Source organism: Lagenorhynchus albirostris, chromosome 1 (assembly GCF_949774975.1).
Source record: "Lagenorhynchus albirostris chromosome 1, mLagAlb1.1, whole genome shotgun sequence".
NCBI classification, from domain to species: domain Eukaryota; kingdom Metazoa; phylum Chordata; class Mammalia; order Artiodactyla; family Delphinidae; genus Lagenorhynchus; species Lagenorhynchus albirostris.
In genome coordinates this window covers 59,209,142-59,231,239 of record NC_083095.1, presented here as the reverse complement: position 1 = coordinate 59,231,239, position 22,098 = coordinate 59,209,142, and positions in this window count along the sequence as shown.

Below are 22,098 nucleotides of genomic sequence, written 5' to 3'. Positions count from 1 at the left end.
AATAGCTCTTTCTTTTATCTCTGAATAATATTCCATTGTCTGGTTCACCATTCACCATGTAAGCATTCACCTATGAAGAATGTCTTCATTGCTTCCAAGTTTTGGAAATTATGAATTAAGCTGCTCTAAATATCCATGTGTAGGTTTTTGTGTGGACATAAGTTTTCAGCTCCTTTGGGTAAATACCAAAGTGTGATTGCTGGATTGTATGATAAAAGTACGATTAGTTTTGTAAGAAACTGCCAAAGTGTCTTCCAAGGTGACTGTATCATTTTGCATTCCCACTGGCAATGAACGAGAATTCCTGTTGCTCTGCATCCTTGTCAGCACTTGATGTTGTCGGTGTTCTGGATTTGGGCCATTTTTTTTTTGGGGGGGGCCATTTTAATAGGTATGTAGTGGGATCTTGTCTTCATTTGCATTTCCCTGATGACATATGATGTGGAATGTCTTTCCATATGCTTATTTACCATCTGTATATCTTCTTTGGTGAGGATAAATGGGGAAATTTTGAATGCTTATACAGCTATGCCTTTGTTAACAGCTACTTACAGGTGGGTAACACTCAGCTCCCAGCTGCTCACAGTATCAATTGCTCAAGCCCAGATACTGGGTCAGACATACCTAGGATTAAATATGGCTCTTCCACTTACAGTTGGGCATTGGACAGATTGTCTAACTTGGTAGTCCTCCGTTTCTATATCTGTAGAATGGGATAATAACTCGAAAAGTGGGTGTGAGAGTTTGATAAGACTGTGCTTGGCACAGTCCCTGGCACATAGTAAGTGCTGGGAAAGTTCATTTTAAAGATTATTTTGTTTTTACATTTAAAAAATCATTCTCTTTTTACATTTAAAAAATGTAACATGCAAAGTTTCAATTATTGAAGGGTCCTTCTCAGAAATTATTTTTAATTCTTCACTCTTAAGACCAATTTAGAGGACATCAAAGAAAATGGCATAAAAGTATGAAACACAGAAACATTTATTGAAAATGTAATGTTGAATGAACTTTTCACCTTGCCTATAATTTACACTGTATGATTTTTAAGTTGTATGGGAATCTTAACAAATATTTGAAATCTTAAAAGACCAAAGTATGAAATGTCTCTGGAAGCATATGGTGCTGGATCAAAGGACAAGGGCATTTCAGTGAATCCTAACACAACTGTGTTTATTAAAGAGAAAGAATGATCACATAAGATATATAGATGTTTCATTCTAAATGCATTAAGAACTGTTGAAATTTTTTTTTAATATTTATTTTATTATTATTTATTTTTGGCTGCGTTGGGTCTTTGTTGCCATGCATGGGTTTTTCTCTAGTTGCGGCGAGCGGGGGCTACTCTTCATTGTGGTGTGCAGGCTTCTCATTGCGGTGGCTTCTCTTGTTGCGGTGCACAGGCTTCAGTAGTTGTGGCACACAAGCTCAGTAGTTGTGGCACATGAGCTCAGTAGTTGTGGCTAGCAGGCTCTAGAGCTTAGGCTCAGTAGTTGTGGCGCACAGGCTTAGTTGCTTCCCAGCATGTGGGATATTCCCAGACCAGGGCTTGAACCCATGTCCCCTGCATTGGCAGGTGGATTCTTAACCACTGCGCCACCAGGGAAGCCCTGTCAAAAGTTTTGAATGTGTTGTATCAATAGGATAGGCTACTTAAAAAATCTGAATTGATCCTTTCAACATCATCTACAGAGCCCCTCCCTGGATTCTAACCATATTAGCTATTTGCCATGGCGCTTCTTCACCAATTCCCACCCCACATAATCTGTGAAAATTCCTAACCAATCTTTTGAGATACCTCTTGAGATAAGCCTTAGCTGATACACTCCTCTTATACCCGTGGTAGAATTCTGCATATATCTTGTACATGCCCCTATTACAGCAGTCATAATAATAGCTACTACTAAAATACTGCAGGCATTGCATTCTGGATTTCATATATTTTCTCATTATTCCTTGTAATAACTCTTTAAGAGCAACCTGAAGTCTGGGCTAGAGTGATCCATTCTGGATAGTTATAATATTGTAAAGAACACTGACCTTTTCTTCAGGGTGGAAAGATTTGTTGAGCCAAACCTATATACTTCAGGTGTAGAGAGACTTTATGGGCATATAACTTATGTAAATAGGAATAAGGTACAGTCCCTGGCCATGAAGAACTCATGTTCTAGGAAGAGATCCAGACAAACTGTTAGGTTGGAGCATGAAAATTGCCATTTTTCTAGACCAAGACTGGTCAAATATAAATAATTTCATATGATTTCATTTCATATTGTATAATAACTCAGGATGCAGAGGCATCTGAATGTTTGCTTTAGGAACTTAATGAAAATAAGAATAAGAGAAATACTTCTGTAGTTCACAATGCAATTGCTGTTCTACAGATGTATGTGAATTTAGCGCCAGCAAAGATTTATTAAGTATTATGAGAAATAATATTATTTTAAGGGAGGAATATAAAGTTCTAAAATTATAATGTTTAGATTTTATAAAGGTGGAAAATAAATTGAAAGAAATGTTGAACTATATCAAATGTTTCTGTTACAAAGATATATAGGTTGAAACTGTCATTTGTTTTTCATACTTTTTCCTAATATGCTACATATTGAATTTTGGTGAATTCCAGAGGAACGGTAGTTTTCAAAGACTATTACTTTATACATGCATACATACACACACACAAATTTTACATATATATACATATATATATATAAATCTTCTAAATTTAAGGGGGCAATAATAATAGTTTCTGATATTCCATGGGTGAAAATGTAGGTTAAGCATTCAAAATAATATGTTGTGATTAATGTATTTATGAGCATATTTTTTTTTCACATATCAACAATCCTTTAGTTTCATTAAAGATACCTTAGATAAGGTTAATATTTAAATAAGAAGAAAATGGAAAGGTAAGAAGTGATATGAATTGCTCTCCTTCTAATATAGTTGAAACAAAACTTGACCAGGGCAATAGCAGAACATCTGTGGGGCATACTGAATGTCAGTAAAGCAGCAGTAGACAAATAGAATGTCCAGAGGTTAAAATGTTACAAAATTAGTAGTATTCCAAGTCTTTCAAAATTGTATCAATGCTGAGGATGTATTATGTAGTAGATGAGATTCTGCTCATAAAGCTAAAAACCATATTTCTGTGTTTAATGTTGTAACCCTAGTGCTCAGCAAAGGCTTATTCACCAAAGGTGCTCAACCAGTAATTGTTGCATGAATAAGTTAGCAGATGAAATATATCAAAGCATGGACTTTTAAATACAATGATTAACCTTTTTAAAAATTAGAAAATCTTCATAGGCATGAAAGCATTTATTATATTTGTGGAAACAAGTCAGTGAAGATAAAAATTCATGATATAGGAAGGAATTAAAGAACAGAAGTCCAAGATTAAATGCTTAGTTTTATTCCAATGCACATTAATGAATATGATCAGATTCATATTAAAGACTGTACATTTTATTAGATGATTAAAAAGTTGATAAACAGGCCTTTAATCTCTTATAGTTCATGGATAGGCTAAATAAATAACATTTGAGGGAAAACCAGGCAACTTTTCAGGTTTAACTATACCAGACTAAACAGACTTGTAGGGAGAGTCAGAGATAGATGCTCAATGAAATGAGAGTGGAAAGAACTTGGCTTCACTTCATCTTTCTTTTGGGATCTTGGGCCAGCGGCTTAAAACCTAAACTCTCTCAGCTGCCTACATACTCACCTTAATCCAAATATTACAAAGACAAAGTAACATAATTTTATAATTAAATTTACTATAAGAAGAGGTATTCTTTATTAAATTAGCTACATGTAAAAGAAGTGAAATTCAAAGGTGGCTAAGAAAGTGCCTAAGAAAGTGGTAAATTTTCAGGTGTGCCTTGTACCAAATTTGTGATAGTCTCCTAAACCAGAAGGTCTTGGTCACAATGCACTCTGCAAATTCAGCAGCAGCTCTATTGAGAGAAGATAAATAGCAAGGAGGGGAGGGGAAGGGAAGGGGTTTGTCATAACCCAGCTCTGGGGCTAGCTCTTCCAGGAGTTGCCATCAGTTGGAATCACAAGGTTAAGGTTGGCAAATTGTAAAGGAGGCCTAGTTTTGAACCAGGTTATTATCATTACTATCAAAAGGATGAGGCTGCAATGCTATGTATAAAATAGATAACGAATGAGAACCTACTGTATAGTACAGGGAACTCTACTCAATGCTCTGTAGTGACCTAAATGGGAAGGAAATCCAAAAAAGAAGGGCCATATGTATATGTATAGCTGATTCACTTTGCTGTACAGCAGAAACTAACACAACATTGTAAAGCAACCATACTTCAATAAAAATTAATTAAAAAAAAAAAAGGATGAGGCTGTAGGACTCTTAACCTAGGGCAGAAGTCAATACCATGATTCCAGGGATTTCCAGCCATTTGTCAAAAATATGAAAATCATGGACCATGCCTTAGAGTAAGGGGAGCTGATAAGATCCAGGTAGGGGGTCAGGGACTCAGCCAAATGTGAGTTGAGTATGTTTACCTGCCCCATTAAAGTTGGGGTTGGTCATATGACTCACTTTGGCTAATGAAATATTAGCAGACATGACACAAGCAGAGGCTTTCAAGTTCTGGCCCCATTTTGTACTCTACTGATCTCCTATCAGGTCCCCAGGTAGTGCTAGATCCATTAGCCTGGACCTCACATTGAACATAGGTAGTGGAAATCTGAGTTCAGCCCACAGCCTGTGGCTAAGGCTAATGGACCCACTGCCTGAGCAGAGCTGCTCAGCCAGCTGGGCCCAGCCCAAGTCAATGGAACCACAGCTGACCCTCGGATCTATGCAGTTGGTAATAAACCCTGTGGTTGTAAGCCATTGAGTATTGGGTGGCCTTTTTTGCAGCATATTATAGCAATTTCCAAAGTGTGTGTGTGCGTGTGCATGTGCGTGTGTGTGTGTGTGTGTAATTTCCTTTCAAAATCTTTAACATTATCCCTGAGTATTAATACTTATTAATATGAATTTTTCATTGTAATGTGTTTAGCCTGTGGTTTTGTTCTTAAGGGTACTCTGTCGCAGTTCACCTGGCAGAAACACTAGGGAAAAAAGGTTTTAGTTTAACTCCCCTTTAGTTATTCCTCTTGCTATTTCTAAAAGATTTCATTAAAACACAAACACGCTTATTCACTCTGTAAATCCCAAATGTGATCAGCTCATGTGCATGCTTTTTGGAGAAAAGAACCAGTCAGCCCACATATTTTGGTAAAAGCACCTGAGAAATTTATTGTTTTCTTAGAACATCCACCAAACTATCTTTCCTCCAAATAATTTATACCCAGAAGATATTTTCACATTTTTATACCACTCTAAGAAGCAATTTTTTCTGTAGGAAAGGGTGGTGATCAAAACTGTACAGTATAATCTGTAAGGCCTATCCAAAATGTGGATCCTTTGTACATATTTGAACTTAAAACCACTGTTTGATATGCTGATGTGTTTGTTTGCTCACTTGTTTTAGAAGACTGATTCTGAATTGAAAAACTTTGTAAAACATGAATTTCTCTGTGAGGGTGAGGAGAGGTGAATTTTAAACTGACTTCACAATTTTGTTTCTGTAAATTAAATGTCTACCCACAGTGGAATTTTAAAATCTTTTAACTTTAAGCTAGCTAACTGTACTAGCTGATTTTTAATAATGCAGTGACCTTTTTTTCCTAATTCCCAGTGTAAGGTCCATTGTCATTCACGTATTTAATCCTTACTATATCTGAAGCTTGTATTTTTTTCCTAAAGAAAAGACATTGAAAATTTTGTTTTTATTTTAACTAATATTTTTAACCTACTTTCTTTTGACTACTAAGAAAATATAATCAGTATGGCAAAACATTAAATATTCCATAGAAATAGTAACAAAAAGTTTATTGAGAGCCTACTATGTGTTGTATATTCTTCTAAGAGTTTTTACATGTATTAACGCAATTATCCTTCACAGTACTCCACAGGTACTATTATTATCCCTATCTTATTGATAAGAAAAATTGGTAGAGTTTAATTAACTTTCCAGTGTCACACAGGGAGTAGTTAATAAAAGCAAGATTCCAACCCAGGCAATCAGGTTTTAGAGCCTGGATTCATAACCATTTATATTGATCAATTACTAATGTTATAACTCTAAAGATGGACCTAATTAGGATGCTCATTGGTCATAATTTCCCTTTCAAATCACTGGAGCTACTAAAATTCATCTTCAGTTACTGGCAAAGATCATTTTATTGGCATAGTAAAAGGGCAGAATATTGGCAGGTGATAAAATATACTCAGAGGTTGGTAAGCCAAATCTTAAGATGCCTGGACTTTGAATCTTACTATTTTTCCAGGGCTCTTTGGGAGAAAATTATCAGAAAAATGGCAAATATTCAATTTTGAGTATTTTGGATGAAGTACTTTAGAATTAGTCACTTCCCTATATTTTAATGATTTTATATCTACTACCAAAACTCTTAAATTTAATGAAGGAACTGGATGATCAAGTTACAGTGTCAAAATTAGAAAAAAAAATTCTATTGGCAGTGACCATATGTTCTTTGTAATTCTGTAACAACATGGAAATAAATATTGCTTGCATACTTGTCGATCAAACATTTGTTCTGGCCTCATGCTGTCAGATAATAGGGGGATATTCAACATAAACCTCTCCATCTTCTTTCTGGAGAAGATTGGAAATAGATCCATCTTAGCAAATGTGGTGGTTAATGTCATTTTGGAAGTGAGTACCTCAAAGCTTGAAGTCCTTTATGAGAAAGGCAGATCTTGGCACATTCTTGAAACGTATTCCATGTTATATGAAGACTTAAACTCAACACAAAATGATGATGGAACTTCTTAGTTTCCTTTTCAGAGCTCCAAAATTCTGCAGAGCAAAATAATGGGATCAGAGAAGTCTATTTACAAGCAAGGCTTGATCTGAAATAAAATTGGACATTTTGAACGTGGCAGAATTCCATCAGGGGTTAAGCACAAGTACAATTATCCTTTCTCAGAATATTAGATGCCTTAAATTAATTTACAGGAAACAAAATAACAAGACTAGGTGCTTAAGAGTAATCAAGAATCTTTAAAAAGATAAGTTAGCAATTAACAGAGTGTTTAATAATATGTATCTCATTATAGATAACAATCTCAGTTTGATTGGGTTAGAAGTGAGGGCTTTCCTGGGATGTGAGACTTTTCAGTGTATGTTATAATGCATAATTAGCCATGAGAATCGCTGTGAGAAGTCCCATGTATTATATTTCTCCCCCACCTTCCCCACCTTTTCTTTCCTTCTCTGTTGACTGACTGTATGAAATAAAGGGAGGGAGTACTTTTTTTTTTTTTATGTGCTTTTTTTTGTGCAGGGCCTAGTGCTGAGGATAACTAAGACCTTACCTTCAAGACGTTTATAACTTAGATTAGTTGAACATTTAAAAGGCAGTTCTGAAATAAACCAAATGAAGATGCATAATCCATAAAACTTAGCACTAAGTATAAAATTGCACAAAGCTGACTATTGATGTTTTAAAATAATATCTTTCCCCTTGACATTTTTCTGTTGATGCCTGTTGAATAGCCAAGTAGACTATAACCATTTTATTTATGTCTTGTCTTTCCACTTAGTTACCTCATAGTCTCAGTGAATTCATTTCACTGACTTGTAGTTTTCCAAATCAGGTTTAAGTTCAGTGTTATCTTTTTTTTAGCTGTTTTGTTTCAGTGAATTTTTATTCTGCATAAGATATTCTGGCAGGCTTTTTGCTAGCTTATTTTTAGAGCTTCATCCACTTAAGCATGGTGAATGACATGATCAAGGAAATAGTTATATTAGATAAGATTACTTATAAATGTTGAGTTTGGAAGAAATAACGCACATACAAACATAGTAGCAGATGCATGAATGGTCTTTGGGGTGAATCCTGTGAGAAGCTTTCAGCTGGACATGATGGCATGGGATGTGACCATGAGGATGAAACAAAACCCCCTGCTCTGTGGACACTGGTTTTGTTTGCTTGATTGTTCTCAGAGCACTCACTGTGCTGTTAAGTGCTGCCGGTATTATTGTTCCATGGTTTATTTTTCATGTGCGGATTGTATCTTAGAATATAAATGAAAGTGTAGGTTATGCTTATCATCAGTTTGCTAAAATGCTTGTCTCTCGGCTTTATAAGGTCAAGGTAAATTTAACTCCTGGAAAGGGAATTATGTTTTCCTCTCCCACATGTATTCTCTTTTAATAAACACTTTTAACCCAACTGGAACATGTTATTTTCCTCCTTTCATGAATAAAGTTTACAATGTTTTGAGAAAATACTGTGGAACTTCTTAAAGATTCCAATGACTTTCATAAGGAAATTAAATGGTTCCATTCTTACTACAAGTTAAGTATTAGCCCCTGGGGAATTCAGAGATATACAAATATGTGGCTATGTTAAAACCGTACCTTTTAAAAGCAGAGATTAAATGGTAATTACAGTGGCAAAGATGATGCAGGTGGAGAGAATAATAACTATAATTTATTGAGTACTTACTAAATATCATCCATAGTTCAAAGTGCTTTATATATATTATCTTATTTTTGACAGCAATCTAAGAGGTAATGACTATTATCATTTCTACTTCATAAATGCTGAAACTGAGTCTTACCAAGATTAAATGACCCTCTCAGGGTTGTACATCCTGTGTGGGCCTGCTTAGGAGCCCAGGTAGAGATAAAGGAAACTCTCCCAAACACAGGGACGTGGGTATGGAAGGAGCAGCTTCCGCTTAGAATGTTGCTGGGAAGTAGAGTCGTCAGGTTGCATCTTAGCCCAGAAGGTTGTGTGCTAGGGTACTTTCTTAGGGATAGAGTTATCCTCTATGTAGAATGAGATAAGTCAATGAAAGCAAGGGAAAGTAAAATCTCTCACCATTCGAGCAAGGGAATGAAGGTTGGGAAAGAACAGTGAAATAATTTTGATTTGCCACCCTACTGTCAGCAACTTTACATGCATAATTTATTTTAATCTTCAAACAATTTGCTGGTTTGATAACATTATTTCTATTTTACAGTGAAGACTAAAACTTGGGGCTTGTATAGATTTAAAAAAATAGCTCAAGGTCATAGAAATAGTAGGTAGGGGATTAAAATTCAGCTCATCTAACTTCAAATATTTTACTTTTTACGTTATAGCATATGGTAAAGCATTTTTAGTAGTAGGCAGTCTATTGCCTGAGTCTGCTAATATGAAATATAAACATATGTTCATTTCTGAATCTCCTCTACTGGTCGACCTTTTGCCAATACATATAGACAACATCTGTGACTTATAATGTTTTTTTTTATTTCCCTGAAGTTTGTTTTAGTGTTGTATTTTATGAAATCAGGGATTGCACATTTACAGCCAGCTTTCATTCAAGGTTTTCTTTTATCAGTAATAGATCGAAGATGAAAGAGAGCTTAAAGAGTGGGACTGAAATGGAAGTTCAGTTACTCTGGGGGAAGATCTTGACTTTTCTTTACTCCGAGATAATTTGGGAAACATTGGATGTCATCTCATCTGCTCTGACTTAAAGAGCATTCCTCAGTCCCACCCACCCAAGTCATACACACAGCCTGAGCTAAGACCAACCCCTTAAATAAGAAGAAATAAACAAGGAGGATGAAGAAAAAGGAGTCTCAAGTATTATCCCAGTGCACTGGGAGGACTTTCTAAGTCTATAATCAATGCTGCATGGCCGCAGTGATTGTTGCATGGACCTAGCATAGCACTTTCCACACCACATTTGTCATCTGTTTCATCTCCAGTAGAAAATAAATACCCAAAGCAGGAGCACTGTTTTCATCCGTCTGCATTCCTATTACTTTTATAGGTATCTAGTAAGTGTTTGTTGAACAATCAGAGATAAAAAGGTGTAGTTTGCTAGGGAAGTTAGAAAGGCGCACTGGAAGCCTCTATCATTTGCAGGCACTCTACTCTGATGAGAGGTGATTAAACTCCTAAGTAGAGATGATAAAGCATGGGCAGGAAGAGATGCTGGCAAAGAATGTTAGAGATGATGTCGTAAGGTCATTTCTCAATCTAGGATGGTGATTCCAGAGTCTAGCTGCTTGACCCACATCTGTCATTCTCTGTAAACCTGCACAAAACCCTTATATGGCTGCTCTTTTCTTTGTCTACTACATAACTAGGGAACACTTAATAATCTATAAGATCATTTATATTTTGATAATTCTTTGACTTTTATGAAGTACCCTCTGAATATTGGATATATGGCTTAGAATAAGTGCAGTCTCTTTAGAAAGAGGTATGTCTTCAAAACCCAAACCTAAATAACTTGTGTTTATAGATCATAATGAACACATTGGAAACAATTGGGACACTGGAAATCCACTTACTTCAATTTTAATGACTGGCAATATTTTTTAAAAATTTCATTTCAGTGGTAACACCTTGCTTTGAAATGTTATTGAAAACCTTCACACCAAATAATCACGTATGCCTGCTACATTCTAATGAAGATAAACATCAGTATTTCTTTTGAGACATTCATCCCTAAAGAAAAGTCCTTAGAAATAAACGCAATCATTCAGTTGCCTAATATAACTGTCTTTCTGTATCCTGATAGACAGTGAACTGGAGAGGAAGAAGAATATAGAGGAAAGGGGAACTGAGAAATGAATGACATAGTCTTCCGTATGATTTTTATTTTTTTATCCCTGTCTGTCTGAAATAGCCTCCTTCACTCTGGTCCTGAGCTGAACTATAACTTAGTCTCTATATTTAGACCACCTGGCTTTGAATCTTGAATTGCCATTTAATTACAAGAGTAATCTTGCAAGTTATTTATGTGCCTGTGTATCAGTTCCTGTGTCATAGAATGGCACAATAATAGACCCATAGCACAGGGTTGTTGGGAGGATTCAATTAGAAAATACACACAAAGTGCTTAGAAGAGTGCTTGGCATATACTAGGCACTTAATAAATGTTAGCTATTATATTTATTGTCGTTGCTATTAACTTGTATTCTGGGCTGGAGTTAGTATAGTGGGGCCAGAACAATTCATCTGTTACTCATGTTGTTTTTTTGGAAATAAAATGGCTCAGAGTTATCATACATCTTGTGCTGAATGGAAACCCTACCAAGTCCTGTTAACTGAGTTTAAACTGACTGCCACTTCCACTCCAAACTTTTCATCTCCACTGTTCATGTGCTTAGTTCAAACCTTCATCACCACCTGTGCTGTGGTATCAGTCTCTTAACTGGCCTGAAAGTCCTTATTTCTCTAATTCATCTCCCATGTTGGCATCAAGTGTATCTTTTGGGGTTGAAAAGCTGACATCTGCTTGAAATCCCCTCTAGCACATAGTAAGTGTTCAACAAAAATGCTTTGTTTCCTTCTGTTTCCCTTCTAGTGATGCTGCAGGCTGCTTATGAATGAGCAAGCTCTCCAGCGTTGGTGACACTCAGGTAGCTGCTGAATTCAAGGTGTCAGGGATTCCACAGCAGGGATTTTCATAGTGTGTTGGATATTGAACTGAACAGTTAAGTTGCTTTCCAGTTCTGGGATTCAGTAATCATATGGCCTACACATAGGCTGAGTCTAAGAGAATCATTTGTCATTTTGAAAGAGTCATAACATTTAGACACATTTGTTAGGTCCCATTTAGATATCCCCCTAGTCCCAAAAATCCATGTTAATCGTTCAACTAGTGTATGGGATTTTAAAAAATAGACCTTAATACATATAGAATTTTGCTTATTATGTTGTTTATAGTTTTATACTTGATGCTTTAGGAGACTTTATGATAATTAAAACATGTTTTTTTCTTCCTGCTTCTTTAGAATGTGCTAAAGAGAAAATAAAATAAAAAGGAAACATTGCTTAATATTGGTATTTTGATTCTTTTGATGCTGTAAAGAAGTCAGAACTAAAGCACATGATGCTTTCAAAATTCAGGTTTTACATTATTTATTGGCCACGTGAAATATCATTTGAGAAAATTGAAACAAAAACCATACTGTTCTGGCCACACCTTGAATTATTGTGATAATCAAACTCCTGCCTTGTATAGTTTCTTTGATATGCATACATTTTTATGACAAAGGGATTTTTGCCATATAGTTCAGCCTGGGATTACAGTGAGACCCATCCCTCCACAGGGCAGGCCGAGCCCTCCACTGAGGATAAGGTCCTCAGGGTCTGCTGTTTGCTTAGGAGAGAGGCTTGTCCCTCAGACCAGAAACTAGAAGGAAATAGGAGGGCACTGCTTCCATAGTAGAGTTAGAATCTTTCTTGGACCATGGAGGCATCAGGGTGATTGAAAGGCTGCTGGGTCCTAGAAGTATCCTCCCCATGAGGCAGCCCGGGATCTGGGAAGAAAGAAATATGGTGTGGAGTTTGTGGCTCCGAACCAGCCCTTTGAGACTAAGAGCTGGATATTCTCTTTTCTCTGGGTCAGGAATATGGAATGGGCTGGGTTTTAAGAGCATGCTAGCTAAAGCAGAATTCAACAACAACAACGACAATAACTTACACTTCCCTAAACTGAACTGTTTTATTTGTGTGACAGACTTTTGCTTATCTCCTCCCATTCCTCCTCAGCATCTGTTAGTGTCTGAATTTTGCTCCCCGCTCCAAATTTCTGTATTTCCCCCCCCAAAGCCCCCAGTGCCTCAGAGTGTGACCACATTTGGAGATGGGGCCTTTAAAAAGGTGACTGAATTAAAAAGAGGCCATTAGAGGGGGACCTAATTAATCTGACTAGTATCCTTGTAAGAAGAGGAAATTCAGACACACAAAGGGACGCCAGGGACTCAGGGATGTGTGCGCACAGAGGAAAGACCATGCCAGGGCACAGAGTGAAGGTGGTCATCTGTGAGCTAAGGAGAGAGACCTCAGAAGAGACTCAACCTGTTCATCTTGTATTAGTAACCTCCAGAACTGTGAGAAATAAATTTCTTCTGTTTAAGCTACCCAGTCTGTGGTACTTTGTTATAGCAGCCCTAGAAACTAATATAGCGTCTAATAAAGCATCTCTTTGAAGCATTAGCTGGGTTCATCAGTGCTGAAGGGAACCCACAGAATGGATTTTTTCACCCCCTCTTGGGAAAGGCTTGAACGTAGGAGCGGGACAACCCAGGGCACGATAATCAATGGGAAAGAATACCAAGGGGCAGGTAAAATGTGTGACCTGTGTCTTGTTGCTGTTGCTCACTAGCCATGGGGGTTCTATTTTATTAGTTAATAAAGAAGGTAATTCCCCTCTAATTACCAATTATAAACTGAGCTGCGAAAGAAAGGAAAGCTAGAGGATTAAAGTGAATTGTACTGACCAAATCATTCTCCCCTTGTGTAGTTTCAGAGACAGTTGTTGAAAATCTGTGTGATTTTTTTTTTTTTAAAGGAGAACTGCTTTTAAATTCTGGGAAAATAGTTTCTTATCAACTGTTATAATTCTGAGAAGTCAGCTTTTCCTTTAGCAGATATTTTTAGAAACCAGCTGCTGAAACAAAACAATCGTTCTGGCAACAGCAGAGACACACATAGATGATCATATGATCTAGACACTTATACCCCCAGCGGAAACTATAAGGTTAATTAATGCTATTTAAATATTAATATCCTCAGAACTGGGGGAGAGTTTAAAACAAAAGGAAATATGTTTTTATTTTGTTCCCAGGAAAATATTATGTGAGACAAGTCTACACCACTTACAGTTATTAGAAGATATTTTATTGTATTCTATAATATTTTTATGGCTTCTCTGCATTCTAATATAATTCTCCTTGAGCCTCTGAATTTTTAGATCTCTAAATTATTATATAGACTGAATTATTAAATAACAAAATTTTAAAACATTTCTGTTTTCATACAAACCTGGATTTTAAATTTACCAATAGTTTAATTTCTTTTTTTGCTCATGCCAATCAAAGGAAAGAAAGAAATGATGTAGGAAAAAAATCACATATCCTTTGTGATATATTACTTTGTCCCCCCAACTTCAAATCAGGAAAAGGACCTCCAAGTTCCAGAGGGAAACATGCCGTAAGGAAAAAGCCTGTTATTGGCTTAGGCTAAACATCAGTGGTTAACGTTGGCATTTCTATCCTAATTGCCTTCCCCACTGTATTAATTTTCCATTGCTGCTGTAATAAATTACCACAAACTCAGTGGCTTAAAACAACACAAATTTATTCTTTTACAGTTCTGGGGGTCAGAAGTCTAAAATTGGTATTGCTCAGTTAAAATGAAGGTGTCTATCAGTCTGCATTCTTTCTAGATGCTCTAGGGGAGATTTAATTTCTTTGCCTTTTCCAGCTTCCAGAGGCTGCCTATATTCCTTGGCTTGTGGGTCCTTCCTGCAACTTTAAAGCCAGCAGTGTAGCATCTTCAAATCTCTCTCTCTCTCTCCCTCCCCCCTCCCCCTCCCCCTCCCCCTCCCTCCCTCACCTCTGCTTCTGTCATCACATCTCTTTCTCTGACTCTTGCCTTTCTCTTATAAGGACCCTTGTTATTACATTGGACCCAATGGATAAGGCAAGATAATCTTTCATCTCAGGATCCTTTACTTAATCACATATGCAAAGTCTCTTTTGCCATTTAAGGCAACCTGTAACATATTTACAGGTTCTGGGTGTTAGGACGTGGATATTTTGGGGGGATCATTATTCTGCATACAACATGCACACAATTGGAAGACCTTCTGATTGTGGAATGGATCTATCAGAGCCCACATAGAGTGGGTTAACTGTCTCTGAAATTTTGAAGGTCGTAACTATGGAACATTTGTATGCAATTGTAGTCAGATTTGATATGTGTCTCTAATTTAGTGGAGAACTACTGCTGATGTGACAACTGGGCCTGATAGGTGAGAGTTTTTAGAGGGGACAAAGGTCCACAAACCATTATCTGGAACTCTTAGGGCCAGTTGTGTCTCAGATTTGTGAAAGGTAATTTGGTTTATAACTGTATATTACATAATGTTCCCAGTGGGGTCTGTAACTAGGTTAATTCCTATTTCTGCAGTGAATCATGAATATTCATACTAAGTGAGATAAAGACCATAAATAGCCTTACGTCTGTTCATATCAGATTTTTGCCACCTCTTGAGTTACAAAAAATGATCAGTTTCTAGAGCCTTTTTGATTTTGGAATTGTGCACGGTATCATTGTATAGGGAAGAACAAGAGCCAGAAAACACACACCTATACACACCCACGCGGATGTGTACACACATACACAAAATACTTTAATATTATTGCCTATCAAGTGAGGGTTGAAAATTGTGCATGGAAATGAATGGAAAAAAGCAGGGTCAAATATAATCAAAAGTTTAGTGGGTATTCTATTATAGATTAAATTTCTTTTCCTTCTTGAACCAAAGGAAGTATTCTTGAATGGATAGAGAAAACCAAGATGATTGTACTATTAGGACTTTTCTTTGGAGCTAATCTCTCTTAATTATGCCAACATATATCCGGTAGGGACTCTATGTTGGGGAGAGGAGACTTCCTTCTATATCATGGAAAACAGCTCCTCTGATAATGTCTTATCAGAGTTGTGGGAGGAGTGGGTAAGAAGATCCATCAAGACGTTTTAGGGAGTCTCTGAACAAACCCCAGTGTGCGGGAGCCAGATGGGGTCTCTGATGATGTTACTGTGAGCAAAGAAAAACACTGGACCTAGTCCTGACTAGGCTAGTGGGCTAGTGCTGGCTAAGCCCAGAATTAGGACGAGGATGAGTAGGTGGCCTTAAGTGTGTGAGGCGGTGGTTGCTAAAAACCTACTCTGACTCAGTTCTCTAAATGTTGCCTTCAACCTAGGAAGCGACTGAATGTGTAAATTGAAAGAACTGGTCTCTTGGGGCACAGGTATCCTAAGGTATGGAACACCCTCAACTGAGTTTAACATAGAAAGATTACCCTCTGGATCAGTAAGGAAAGTTAAGCCACACAGCAGTAACAGACAGCCCCCAAGTCTCAAAACAATAAAATAAAATTTCCTGCTTATTCTCCTTACGTGTCTACCTACTCACTGGCATTACTGGTCTTCTTGAAAGAGAGAAATAGAGCTCTGAGGGTGTCACACTGGCAATTAAATGCTCTTCCTTAGAACTGCTCCCAACCCACGGACCCAAACTAGTCTTGTGATACCTCCAAACAACAAGGGGGCCAGGAAATGTAATCCTACCACGTACTCAGAAGGCAGCAGGACCAGAATGATTCGGCAAACTATGCTAATGACTATATAACCTTCTCTGAAGAGCTGTTGTATCTAGAAATATTCTCCATATCAGCAATGACAAATGATGGGCTCAGTCTTTAGGTCACAGAGATTTCAGAGTTAGTTTTACCAGTAAGAATGGTGCCATCTTTCCACAGCCCCTGCTTCTCCGGGAGAAGAATCAACCCCTGCTGCTTCTCCCTGACCTTTACCTCACTTGGTTCAGTTCATGGTACCATCTCTTCGCCAAGCCAGCAGTCTGGAAACAGAAACTTAGTCTGACCCCTGCCCTGGGGCAACTTCACACAAGGTGGCATAATCCAGAAATCAGAAAGTGTTTCTACCCTAAGGGTCAAAGTTTTGAAGGAGAGCTTTCCATTAACTAGAGGACATGAAGTGTGATTACCCTCATTCCTAGAATACTTTGTTTAGTGATCACACTTCAGACATAACCCAAAACAAAAGCTTCTGCTTAGCAGCCATTCCCCTCCAATGCATGCAGTGCTCTAAACTGTTTCCTTTCCCCATGGCATGCCCACCTCTTCTCCATCCCCCCCCACCCCCTCACTTAAAGTTCTACTAAGTTAGCAAGGAATCCCTGGATATATAAAGGGGAGGACATTGGGACTTATACTTACCCAGGAATGTGAATGGAGTCCTTTTTTGCATCTTAAACTGTAAAATGATACAATCAGCAGTTCAGGCAAACTTCCCCTCTTCTCATTTACAAATATGCACTGACATTTGTTTGACTGTCTTGAGTGGTATTAGAATTGCCCATATTTTGTTCTCCCTTTTAACTGCTGAGTATGGATGCCATGGAATTGGCTTGTAACAAGCAATAGCAAAATGTAAAGGATTGTTGCTTGCAAATGTATTAACTTAAAACATAGACTGTTTTAAGTTAATGCACATGCAAGGAAATATTATATTTATGAGCTGTGCAGTGTTCCAAGTTTATTTAACAGTAAGAATCTATGTGGTTAGAGTCAAATGTTAAATGATTAAATAAAATATGCATTGCGGGCTTGCAGTGTCCAGTTGGTATTGATTAATGCTCTGCTACTGCATATTTTCCTCTTACAGATGTTCACAAAATATCTTTTCTGTTATCGCTGTCCTTGTATTATCATCTGCAGGTGAGAAATTCTTCTTACTGTAGTATGATTGTGTAAAGTGCTTCGACTCACTTTGGTAAGACAAATGAGGACTTTTTAGAGATGATCGCTGTAAATGCCACACTACACTATCTGCTGTTTCTTTGATTTTGGCATTAAATAGGATGAATAAATAACATTCTTCAGTCGCTCATTCCTCTTGCAACTAGTCATATGGCATGTCACATTTTCAACTTTCTGAATTTTATTCTACAAATATGTTTGTGCTCCAGTAAGTATTTAATATTCAAGCAGGGATGCTAATGGCCAGGGAGTCAGGAGACTTGGAGCTGAGCTCCTGTTCTGTTACTAAGTATTTGTAATACTTGGTTCAGTGAGCCTCTGTGAGCCCTGTTTTTGTCTATGAAATCAATACCTTAAATAATTCTAATGTTCACTTTAATTTGAAAATGATCTGATTTGATATATTCATCATCAGTTAAAGATACTGGAAGGTTAGAGGTTACTGTAATTATTTGGAATCTGACTTTCAGTCATTCAAAATTTTTATTTTTTGTCAAAATAATATTTCATTTGGATAACTTACATTTTATAATTTTATAGATTTATAAGTACTATATAATACAATTGAGTATGTAATATATATTTAGTATATATGTATATAATATGTATGTAAGAGATTTGTATATTTATATATTTTTATTTGTATTTTTTGCATATAAACATGTGTTTTGCTTCTCCACTCTTTATGATATATAAAAATCTGAATTAATAACTCACTGAATTAGTATAAAGGACAAATTGAAGAGAGGTATAGTCATTCACTGTAGAAAAAATATTTAAGGTAAACATATTTCTTGAAGGGCACTGAATTGTTTGCCCACAGATCATTAGCTCTTTAACATTGATGCTTAGAAGGAGGAGGAGCCCCCCAAGAAAATTTAACTTTGAAGTGTTGGCAGTCATTCCCCAATGAAGTCTAACGGGATTTAAAGGAGAGGGTGAAATTTAGAGTTCTCTCTTCAATGATGTAAAGGATGATTATGTAGAAGAATAATAAGTTTATTCTGCGTGGCTCTAGAGGAGAGAAAGGGGCCTGTTGCTGTTTGTTTGTCCTTTTGTCCAATAAATATTTATCGAGTGCCTTCTCTGAGTGAGGTGCTGTGGACGTCAAACCACGCCCTGCTTTCTAGAGTGCTCACTGTACCTGGAAGTTAGGGTAAGGTGATTCTCTTTACAATAGGAAGAAGAATGAATAATATTTGCATCCTGATAGGGCTCTGAGCTCCCATCACAGGCAGCATTTTTGAAGAGAATGAATTAAACTTTGTTAAGAATATTATAGGAGGGAATTCTTGCCTCATAAAGGAAGAGAGACTAGTTCATTATCGAATCATCTCATCTGATTAGGTGGGGCTCCTTAGGGAGGAAGAGTACAAGTGGTTTAATTTGATTTGATTTACAATTCAAAGAATGCCATTTCACTGAATACTTCAGGTAGGCATTTGCTGAGATAAGGTGAGTTAAACTAACATACCTACATTTTTCTATGAATTAACCCTAAAAAACAAATCACAATTGGCTCATGAAAAAGGGTAAAAGCCATCTTAACTGTGGAATGCCATCCCATGGCCTGTTTGGCCTGTAGTAAGAATCTCTGATTACAATATCAGTTAAGAATATGAGAATAATGAGACCAAAAACAGCAACAACTTGGGTTTTTCTAAGTACAGTATTTTAAATGTTTTTATGCTTTAATAAAATGTCTACATCTGCTTTACATTACTTTTTTGAAGGTTGGACAAGAAGAATGCTCTATAGGAGAGGATGTGTGTTTGATACATTTTCCCTTTAATGTTAAAATATTTATTTTGTTATTTAGATACTTAATACTTACATTAATTGTAGCCATTACAAAATTCTGCTCGAATATAGTACTAATATAAGGCTTCATTTATCCTTTCTGATCCTCATTTGACCCTCATTTCAAGGTAACTGTATAAACTGTGGACAGTAAAACCCACCCCATAATATTGTTACAAGGAGTGAATTATACAATAGCTTCTTAGTATACACTTCCAAACAAAAATGATTTTTAGCTTTAAATAGTAATTAAAAAATATTTTATAAAGAGCATTTAACATTACACCAACCTAAGGAGCCAATTTAAGCCTATTATTTATATCAAATTCTTTGGAACACATTTACATGGATGTTTAGGGTTTTATTATATCTTTTTGACTGTAACTTCCCACCAGAATAGTCTGTCTTCCAGACACAAATCCACTAATAACAGTCGTGGTACTTCCATAAAAGTAGGCTATTCATTATAGGTGAGAATTAATGAATGTGTCTAGGTGAACAATGGAGAAATCTTCCATTTTCATCAATAACAGATAATGGAATCTGAAGTAGGGAGGGATGGTGGTGAAGAGCTTAGATTCTGGAGTAAAGCAGACATGGTTTTGCATCCAAGCTCTGCCATTTAAAAATAATGATAGGTATGTTACTTAATTCCTTGAGTCTGTTTTCTCATTTGTAAAATGGCAAAATAACAATTTCTTCATAGTCTTCTGTAGGAATCAAATGAGATAATGCTCATAACTTGCTTGACACTTACCCAGTGTCATGACAAATAATGGTAAAACATGTTCCACAACCACAGCTATAAACCTTATGGAGTGGGATTGACTCTCAGCTCCCAAATTCAGAGATGCAAGAAATATAATTTCATTTTTTCAAAAAAAAAACAGAATAAACAAAAAATCCCCAAAAAACCCTGAAATCTAACTACAGCCCTTTTTTTTACCAGGGTAGAAGATCTCCTACTCTGGATTTTCATTCCTTGCCCGCTGGAGTCTAAATGACATTAGCAGTGTCAAGACTATAGGAGGACATTTCTTGATCGTTAGCTCCAATATCCACCCAGGTTACCATCACTCTGCTTGCTTTGGCCTTTTAGGTTCAGTCACTATCTCAGCAACTCCTATGCAGGTCATAGAACAAGGACACTGCAAATGTGTCAGTGGTTCCATCTGCTTGTGATTCAAATAGCCATTTTCCCTCTTGGTCTAGCCTTGAGGTCCTCCTTGGCTGTCTCAGCAAAAGGCTCCTTTTGTGGACCCACAGCCTTCTCTGACCTTATCTCCTTTCCTCCACCTTTCTCTCAGAAGAGCTAGAGATGTTTTTTCTTCAAGTCCCATAGGGTTGGGAAGGTCTCACCCAAGTTTGTTTTGTACAAAATAAATATATTTCCACGTTCCAGATATATCTGCAACCCAAACTCTTGAAACCACATTTAAGGGTTAAATGTGTCTGCCAAAAAAAATCTAGAAAACCTGTTAAGCAGTTTTTCAGTTCTCCATGCTTGAAGGCAAGAGCAAGGAAGCAGGAGCAGAAATATTCTGAGGGAAAAATAGCAATAGCATTAATTGATTATCAAAAATTTAACCGTATACTTTGTGTGATATTAATGTGCATCACATTTAGTATTCCATTTTGCTACATACTCAATGAATTCCAGGTCTGTTACTTACTTAGGATTCTGCTAATTGTTGTGGGAGAAGTTGCAAAAGCAGAAGGTTCTGCTACTGAAGAACTCACAGGCTTGGAGGGGGGAGATAAATGTATATACAGGAAAAATTTGACATGGAAAAATATGAATTAAAAATTGAACAAGGGGTGCTGTTCAGTTGGGTGTTGGATATGGTATACCATTTAGTAGAGGTAAAAGAGTTGGAGGAGAGGAGCAACTCCTGTGGGTAGAGGTGGCACTGGTAGAGCTGGTGGTGGGGATGGCCCTCCATCCACCTGTGGATGTAGTGGAGGTGGTCCTGGAATTTATGAGCAACTTGTGAGTCCAAGCTCTTGGGTTTCATCCTGGAATTCTGTTCCAAGGTCTTTGAATTTTTATTCCTCTTTTTGAAGCTTTTCTTGAGTTTACTGTGAGGTTCCAAATTCTTCATTTTTCTATCAAAAGTGTGAAATCAGTGTCTGATCTTCGTCTGTGCTTGAACTCTGGGTCCACACCAAGGCAGCTCATGAGCTGTTGATCACACGCTTCGATTTCCTAATCAAAGCAGAAGAGAGTGGGCTGTATAGTTTAACAGAAGTTTCCTGGAGATTCTGTTTTGACATTCTTTTCCTCATTTTGGAATTACTGCCTTAAAGGCTAAGTTGGATTTCACCAAGTACTGTAAGATGTTAGACAGTTTGCAAAAATAAGGACTATATGGAAATACCATTGAGAGCTTCAAGCAAAATGATAATTTAGCTAGAGTCACCTGACACTAGGGCCCATTCAGGATCTAATGGAAGAAGACGACACTGGGGTTAGAGAGGAACAAATTGCAGACAATCGTAAACTTGAGGTGATGAAGAGTGGACTTGGGGTGGAGGTGGTGATCAAGATTAAGAAGAAGAAACCTAAGGAATAATCATTCGAGCCAATGTTTTTACAGATCTTATTGTGTGGTAGACACTGTTCTGAACACTTCTGTCATATTCCTTCATTGAATCCTCTCAACTCTATGAGGTAAGTACTCCTATCCTCATTTTATAGATGAGGAGACTGAAACATACAGTAAGTCACTCAAGGTACACAAGTAAAAGCAGTGGGGATAGAATTTGAATCTGAGTAGTGTGGCTCCATAGCTTATGATTTTACCAGCTACTTCACAAGCAATTGCAGGGTAACTAAAAAGAGATCAGATTAAATCTAAATGGTAAAGAAGCAGAAGTCGAGGCTGGT